Raw genomic sequence first — 9641 nt, 5'->3', positions numbered from 1 at the left:
GTGAATGGGTGGATAGATGTAGAAATAGAGAGTGGTAATGCGATATGATGAAGGAGAGATGGGTAGATAGAGATATACAGTAGAGACGGTAGAGAGATAAGAGAGAGATGGGGGATGAGAGGAGGAGGAGAGGGGGGGTGGAGAGGTGATGATGTATTCCTCTAAAGCAGGAAGCAGCTCTCCTCATCTCCATGGTGATCTCTCTCTCTCTGTATCTTGTTTCTGTATATCGCTCACTCTCAATCCCTTTCCCTTGCCCTGCCCTATATCTCTCGCTCCCTCTTTAAAGCATGCTATTACATCAATAAGCTATTTAAAGCCGCAATATGTCACTTTTCGGCGACCCGACCAAATTCCCATAGAAATGTGATTTATAGACCTGTCAATCTCATTGAGATCAAGTCTAAGATGAGGTAGATCTGTTCTATGTGCACTATTTCCATGCCTCCCCTTCTTAAGTTGCATTTTTGCATCTTTTACTTTCGGTTTTGTCCACTCACTTCAAAGAGCTGAAAATACAATACACAACATATTTTGGGTTATACAAAATATACTTCACAGAGGTTTAGATGGTACAATGATTCCCTACACAATGACTGCTTGTTTTGTCACATACTGAAAAACAAACTTTAGCCAAACTATTAGAATTTTTGCAACAAGGAAATGGAGGCGCGATTTCTGCATATTGCATGTTTAAGTGTTAATGTAACTTTTCATTGAGGTCTAATCATTTTTACAGCCACCTTCATGTTTATAACGAGTTGAGTTCAGTGATCACCATCGTTATTTCTTAAGATGTTCATTTAACGTTGATAACCTCCTTAAATGCTCCACCATCACAAAAATCACTCCATGCTGCACTTGTGTAAGGGCACACACACATACACACACACGTACACACATACATATACACACACATATACACACACATATACGCACATACACACATACACACATTCACAAAGAAACTTGCTTGCCTCGCCCAACCTGTTGCTATAGTAACAGGCCTTGGTGCAGTCCGCAGTATCACAGATCATCTAGATCTCAGACTACTGGCAGCAATTAGAACGCACACACACACACACACACACACACACACACACACACACACACACACACACACACACACACACACACACACACACACACACACACACACACACACACACACACACACACACACACACACACACACAGCAGTCATACTTTTTCTCACCCTCTCTTTCTCACACTAACACTTCAGATGATAAATGTCTGTTTTTGATATAGGCTGTTACTGCTGCTGCAGCAGATTGGCTTATCAGTCTCTGTCTCTGAGTCTATCTAGCTATATGTCTGTCTCTGAGTCTATGTAGCTATATGTCTGTCTCTGAGTCTATGTAGCTATATGTCTGTCTCTATCTGGCTATTTGTCTGTCTCTGAGTCTATCTAGCTATATGTCTGTCTGTGAGTCTATCTAGCTATATGTCTGTCTATGAGTCTATCTAGCTATCTGTCTGTCTCTGAGTCTATCTATCTATCTGTCTGTCTGTGAGTCTATCTAGCTATCTGTCTGTCTCTGAGTCTATCTAGCTATATGTCTGTCTATGAGTCTATCTAGCTATCTGTCTGTCTATGAGTCTATCTGGCTATCTGTCTGTCTCTGAGTCTATCTAGCTATCTGTCTGTCTCTCAGTCTATCTGGTTATCTGTCTGTCTCTGAGTCTATCTAGATATCTGTCTGTCTCTATCTAGCTATATGTCTGTCTCTCAGTCTATCTGGTTATCTGTCTGTCTCTGAGTCTATCTAGATATCTGTCTGTCTCTATCTAGCTATATGTCTGTCTCTCAGTCTATCTGGTTATCTGTCTGTCTCTGAGTCTATCTAGATATCTGTCTGTCTCTATCTAGCTATATGTTTGTCTCTGAGTTTATCTAGCTATCTGTCTGTCTCTGAGTCTATCTAGCTATATGTCTGAATCTGAGTTTATCTAGCTATCTGTCTGTCTCTGAGTCTATCTAGCTATCTGTCTGAATCTGTGTCTATCTGGCTATCTGTCTGTCTCTGAGTCTATCTAGCTATATGTCTGTCTCTGAGTCTATCTAGCTATCTGTCTGTCTCTGAGTCTATCTATCTATCTGTCTGTCTGTGAGTCTATCTAGCTATCTGTCTGTCTCTGAGTCTATCTAGCTATATGTCTGTCTATGAGTCTATCTAGCTATCTGTCTGTCTCTGAGTCTATCTAGCTATATGTCTGTCTGTGAGTCTATCTAGCTATATGTCTGTCTGTGAGTCTATCTAGCTATCTGTCTGTCTCTCAGTCTATCTGGCTATCTGTCTGTCTCTCAGTCTATCTGGTTATCTGTCTGTCTCTGAGTCTATCTAGATATCTGTCTGTCTCTATCTAGCTATATGTCTCTCTCTGAGTTTATCTAGCTATCTGTCTGTCTCTGAGTCTATCTAGCTATATGTCTGAATCTGAGTTTATCTAGCTATCTGTCTGTCTCTGAGTCTATCTAGCTATATGTCTGTCTATGAGTCTATCTAGCTATCTGTCTGTCTCTGAGTCTATCTAGCTATATGTCTGTCTGTGAGTCTATCTAGCTATATGTCTGTCTGTGAGTCTATCTAGCTATCTGTCTGTCTCTCAGTCTATCTGGCTATCTGTCTGTCTCTCAGTCTATCTGGTTATCTGTCTGTCTCTGAGTCTATCTAGATATCTGTCTGTCTCTATCTAGCTATCTGTCTGTCTGTGAGTCTATCTAGCTATCTGTCTGTCTCTCAGTCTATCTGGCTATCTGTCTGTCTCTCAGTCTATCTGGTTATCTGTCTGTCTCTCAGTCTATCTAGATATCTGTCTGTCTCTATCTAGCTATCTGTCTGTCTCTGAGTCTATCTAGCTATATGTCTGAATCTGTGTCTATCTGGCTATCTGTCTGTCTCTGAGTCTATCTGGTTATCTGTCTGTCTCTATCTAGCTATCTGTCTGTCTCTGAGTCTATCTGGCTATCTGTCTGTCTCTGAGTCTATCTAGCTATCTGTCTGTCTCTGAGTCTATCTAGCTATCTGTCTGTCTCTCAGTCTATCTAGCTATCTGTGTTTCTATCTTTTTATCTCTTCTCTCTTCTATAAATCTACACCCCCATCTGTCTACATACCTCCCCTCTCCCTTCCTCTCTATTACTGCCCCTCCCCCTACTGTTTCTTTCTTTCCCTCTCTCTCACTCTCTCTCTTCTTTATCTCTCTCTCTCCGTGTTTCTCTCTTTTCTTTCTCTCTCTCCCTTTCTCTCTATCTTTCTCTATTATCTCTCTCTTTCTCTCTCTCCCTCTCTCTTTTCTTTCTCTCTCTATCTCTCTCTCTCTCCCTTTTCTTTGTCTCTCTTTCTCTCTCTCTCCCTCTCTCTCCCTCTTAAAGGATACGGTGTGTCTCTTGGAGTGTGTTCTATAGTGTTTACTGGATAGTGAGTTATGGTTGTAGAGGGAGACATTGGTGAAGATAAAATGGTGCAGCAACTCTCAATCGGTGATGGACTAGCCTTTCGTACACACACACACACACACACACACACACACACACACACACACACACACACACACACACACACACACACACACACACACACACACACACACACACACACACACACACACACACACACACACACACACACACACACACACACACACACACACACACACGTGCTTGCACAAAATGTAGACTAGCCTATATTGCCTAAATATACTATAGCTTGCATCTACAAAATGTATTCTATGTGCTGCTAAATGCCCACTCCAATAAATGCATTTAGCTATTTCATATATTCAAAAGGAAAGCAAATTCACTACATGGTGTCTGTGTGTCTGTCTGTGTTTGTGTGTGTTTGTCAGTCAGTGGAAGCTGCTAATGAGATAATAATCAGAGGGGGGCAACACCTCAAAGTGTCGCTGAGCATCATGGGCTGTGATGACCCGTTGCGCCTCAAATAAACTCTTCCTCTCTTCCTCTCCTTCTCTCCTTCTCTCTCTCTTTCTCCTCTTCTCTCTTTACACTAAGCCCAGGTAAGAGTAGTGTGATGGACTGGATTCAAGCCTGGGTCTCCTACACACAGTGGCGAACTTAGCCTTAGGCAGAAGAGGCAATTGCCTCAGGCCTCACATCATCAATGGGCCTCGTGAGCTGGACATCATTTTACATATACAGTACCAGTCAAAAGTTTGGTCACACTTACTCATTCAAGGTTTTTTCTTTATTTTTTACTATTTTCTACATTGTAGAATAATAGTGAAGACATCAAAACTATGAAATAAGACATGGAATCATGGGCCTCCCGGGTGGCGCAGTGGTCTAAGGCACTGCATCGCAGTGCTAGCTGTGCCACCAGAGACTTTGGGTTTGAGCCCAGGCTCTGTCGCAGCCGGCCGCGACCGGGAGGTCCATGGGGCGACGCACAATTGGCCTAACGTCGTCCGGGTTAGGGAGGGTTTGGCCGGTAGGGATATCCTTGTCTCATCGCGCACTAGCGACTCCTGTGGTGGGCTGGGTGCAGTGCACGCTGACCAGGTTGCTAGGTGTACGGTGTTTCCTCCGACACATTGGTGCGGCTGGCTTCCGGGTTGGATGCGTGCTGTGTTAATTAAGAAGCAGTGCGGCTTGGTTGGGTTGTGTTTCGGAGAACGCATGGCTCTCGACCTTTGTCTCTCCTGAGCCCGTATGGGAGTTGTAGTGATGAGACAAGACAGTAACTACTAACAATTGGATACCACGAAAAATAATTAATTAATAATAATTCATTTAAAAAAAGAAAAAAAAGACATGGAATCACGTAGTACCCAAAAAAGTAGCCACCCTTTGCCTTGATGACAGCTTTGCCCACTCTTTGTTTATCATCATCTAGGGTAAATGTTGAGATCTGCCTGATACCATCCCTTTTGACTGGTACTGTGTATATACATATACACTGAGTGTACAAAACATTAAGAACACCTGCTCTTTCTATGACATAGACTGACCAGGTGAATCCAGGTGAAAGCTATGATCCCTTATATATGTCACATGTTAAATTCACTTCAATCAGTGTAGATGAAGGGGAGGAGACAGGTTAAAGAAGTCTTGAGACCATTGAGACATGGATTGTGTATGTGTGCCATTCAGAGGGTGAGTGAGTAATATTTAAGTGCCTTTGAACGGGGTATGATAGTAGGTGCCAGGGTCCAGGACACCGTTTTGTGTCAAGAACTGCAACGCTGCTGGGTTTTTCACGCTCAACAGTTTACGTGTGTATCAAGAATGGTCCACCACCAAAAAAACTTCCAGCCAACTTGACAGAACTGTGAGATGCATTGGAGTCAACATGGGCCAGCATCCCATCACTTTCAACACCTTGTAGAGTCCATGCTCTGACGAATTGAGGCTGTTCTGAAGGCAAAGGGTGGCAGTAAAATAGAGCAGCAGTAAATTAACAGTAGCGAGGCTATATACAGTGGGTACCGGTACAGAGTCAATGATGCAACCAGTCAGGATGCTCTCGATGGTGCAGCTGTAGAACTTTTTGAGGATCTGAGGACCCATGCCAAATCTTTTCAGTCTCTTGAGGGGGAATAGGCTTTGTCGTGCCTTCTTCACAACTGTCTTGGTGTGTTTGGACCATGATAGTTTGTTTGTGATGTGGACACCAAGGAACTTGAAGCTCTCAACCTGCTCCACTACAGCCCAGTCGATGAGAATGGGGGCGTGCTCGGTCCTCCTTTTCCTCTAATTCACAATCATTTCCTTTTTCTTGATCACGTTGAGGGAGAGGTTGTTATCCTGGCACCACACAGCCAGGTCTCTGACCTCCTCCCTAAAGGCTGTCTCATCGTTGTCGGTGATCAGGCCTATCACTGTTGTGTCATCGGCAAAGTTAATGATGGTGTTGGAGTCGTGCCTGGCCAAGCAGTCATGAGTGAACAGGGAGTACAGGAGGGGACTGAGCATGGACCCCTGAGGGGCCCCCGTGTTGAGGATCAGCATGGCAGATGTGTTGTTACCTACCCTTAGCACCTTGGGGTAAGGAAGTCCAGGATCCAGTTGCAGAGGGAGGTGTTTAGTCCCAGGGCTCTTAGCTTAGTGATGAGCTTTGAGGGCACTTAGATGTAAGTTAGCTTGTCTGGTAGGCTCCTCTCACTGGGAAGCTCGCAGCTGTTCTTCCCTTACAGTCCTGCAGTCCTGTAGCTTAGCATCTGCGTCATCTGACCACTTTTTTTATTGACCGAGTCACTAGTGCTTCCTGCTTTTTGTAAACAGGAATTACAGGAATTAGGAGGATAGAATTATGGTCAGATTTACCTAATGGAGGGTGAGGGAGAGCTTTGTACTGATCTCTGTGTGTGGAGTAAAGGTGATCTACAGTTTTTTTTCACTCTGGTTGCACATTTAACATGCTGGTAGAATTGAGGTAAAGCTGATTTAAGTTTCCCTGCATTAAAGTCCCTGGCTACTAGGAGCGCCGCTTCTGGATGAGCGTTTTCCTGTTTGCTTATGGCAGTATACAGCTCATTGAGTGCAGTCTTAGTGCCAGCATCGGTTTGTCGTGGTAAATAGACAGCTACGAAAAATATAGATGAAAGCTCTCTTGGTAAATAGTGTGGTCTACAGCTTATCATGAGATACTCTACCTCAGGTGAGCAAAATCTTGTGACTTCCTTAATATTAGATTTGGTGCACCAGCTGTTGTTTACAAATATACACAGACCGCCACCTCTTGTCTTACCAGAGGCGGCTGTTCTATCAGCGCAAACCCCCACATCTGTATGTTATCCACTTCGTCGTTCAGCCACGACTCGGTGACACATAACATATTACAGTTTTTAATGTCCCGTTGGTAAGATATTCATGACCGTAGCTCGTCTATTTTGTTATCCAATGATTGTACGTTGGCTAATAGAACTGATGGTAGAGGCAGATTACCCACTTGCCGTCGGATCCTTACAATGCACCCGACCTACAACCCCGATATCTCCATCTCTTTCTCATGCGAATCACAGGGGAAAAAATGTCGTCCGGTGAGTAATCGCTGTCCTGATATTTAAACATTATTTTCGGTCATAAGAGACGGTGGCAGAAACATTATGTACAAAAGAAGTTACAAATAACGCAAAAAACACACACAATAGCACAACTGGTTAGGAGACCGTAAAACAGCAGCCATCTCCTCCTGCGCCATTCAGTTGCATTATTAAGTCTGTCCCTGTCTGCACGCCACAAGATCTTAGTCCTGTGAGCTAACACAAGCTCCTAGTCCTGGGAGCTAACACAAGATCTTAGTCCTGGGAGCTAACACAAGATCTTAGTCCTGGGAGCTAAAACAAGATCTTAGTCCTGGGAGCTAACACAAGATCTTAGTCCTGGGAGCTAACACAAGATCTTAGTCCTGGGAGCTAACACAAGCTCCTAGTCCTGGGAGCTAACACAAGATCTTAGTCCTGTGAGCTAACACAAGCTCCTAGTCCTGGGAGCTAACACAAGATCTTAGTCCTGGGAGCTAAAACAAGATCTTAGTCCTGTGGAAATCGCTGAATATCGGGTCACTTTTTATACTAGTAGTGATGGTTGTTGTAACTTGTGGCTGCGGCTTCCACCGGTTATTTCTCCCACGCATTCCATCTCCTTGCGCAGCCAGAGCAATTACTTGCCAAATGAAAGGGCCCCAAGCAGAAAGTGTGGGAAACAACGACATTACTTCATATAATAGGCCTATTATATGGCAATTTATGAGTAAATGTTACCCGACCAGACCAAACAAAAAAACATAAACATTGTTTGAAATCATCTATAGGCTATAGATAGCAGTGGAGGCTGGTGGGAGGAGCTATAGGAGGACGGGCTCATTGTGATGGCTGGAATGGAATTATTGGAACCGTATCAAACATATGAAAACTACATGTTTAACTCCGTTCCATTAATTCAATTCCAGCCATTACAATGAGCCCGTCCTCCTATAGCTCCTCCCACCAGCCTCCGCTGATCGATAGATCATCTATCTACCTTGCAAGCTATTTAGACTACTTAAAGTCAGCTAAACAGGAACAAAGGGAAGATAGCCCACAGATTAGAATTATTTTCCAGTAGGCCTACCTATTGAATGTTAAAATAGGCTAGTTTACAGCATAGCAGGCTACATAGGCCTACAATAGGATCATATCCATTTGGTTACGGGTATCTAGGGTAGCATAAACAAGAGCTCTTAGAAATGATATAGCTAGCCTATGCCTCCGTTTATAGGCTATTGAACAGGACGGGCGGAGGAACCGGGACCCATTGTACCAAAGTGACGTCACGAAGTGCCATTCGGCTGCGGGAGGGGAGGGGGTGTAAGCAGGCTTCTGAATGATTTAAAAGGCTCTCGCCTCCCACCGCCTCCTGGTGATGCGCGAGATGCTGCTGCTGCTGAAGAGAGAGAAGGAGAAGAGAGAGAAGGAGAAGAGAGAGAGGGAGAAGAGAGAGAGGGAAGAGAAAGAGAGAGAGGCAGAGAGAGCGAGAAAGGGCGAGCGAGAGAGGAGAGAGAGAGAGAGACTGCAACAGCAGCCGACATGGAGCTCGAGCCTTTCCGGGGGAGAGCGAGCATCCTCTAATCTGCCAGGGTCACGGTAGAATACGTAAGTGAATTTGTTTCTCATCCTTTCTCTCCATCTCTGTCCCACTCTCACTCTCTCTGTCTGTGTCGTCATGGTTTATGTGTGTGTGAAAATGGCGTACTTGACCCGCGGTATGTATGTCTGTCCTGCAGTTGATCGCGTTGTTGTTTGATGATAAAATGTTTCCTTCTTGAGTCACACCTGCTCGGCGTGCATGTGCGTGTGCATGTGTATATGTGTTGGGGGTGGGAACTCGCATCCCCGTTGTAGCTGCACTAGACACCAGGAGAGAGAGAGGAGAGGAAGATACGATTTGGTTATTACGTTACCCGACGTAAAGGTATTTGTTTATCAACAGCTAGAGTAAATGTTGAGCTCTGCCTGATATCATCACGTAGCAGGCTACATCTCATCTGATCGCTATTTTATCATAGAAGGACCTCTAGATAGATATAAGGCTACCCTCTGCTGTGTGTGTATGTGTGTATGTGTGTGTGCGTGCGTGTGTGTGTGTGTGTGTGTGTGTGTGAAAGAGAGAGACCGTACGAAATGGATGCGTATCATCCGTTTTATAGCATCATGTCTGCGTGTGTAGGGTGCACGCCCATGTGCACGCCTATCCTCTGCAAGAATCAGGCTGTCTTTTTCTATAGATGATAGCGTGCGTGTGGAGGGGGGCGTCTGAACTTGTGCTGTTGGGGAAACTCTCTTGGGAGCAGATTTGTTGGGAGGTACAACTCGTTTAGTATAGGATAGGATCGGGTAGGGTAGGGTAGGAAAGGGTTAGATAGGATAGGGTAGTATAGGGTAGGATTGGATAGGGTAGGGTTGGATAGGGTAATAATAGGGTAGGATAGGGTAAGGGTAAGGTAAGGGTAGGATAGGGTAGTTACTGTATATTATTGTGTTATAACTTTCCATCCTCTCTGGGTTTGAGCATGAAATAGATGGTAGAGAGAGAGAGAGAGAGAGAGAGAAAGAGAGAGGGATCAAAGAGAGCTCTGTAACTGCAGTATTGTCATCAGAGCCTTCACACACATTCCTCT

Source organism: Salvelinus namaycush, unplaced genomic scaffold, assembly GCF_016432855.1.
Source record: "Salvelinus namaycush isolate Seneca unplaced genomic scaffold, SaNama_1.0 Scaffold1157, whole genome shotgun sequence".
NCBI classification, from domain to species: Eukaryota; Metazoa; Chordata; class Actinopteri; order Salmoniformes; family Salmonidae; genus Salvelinus; species Salvelinus namaycush.
Note: the sequence above shows the minus strand (reverse complement) of the source record.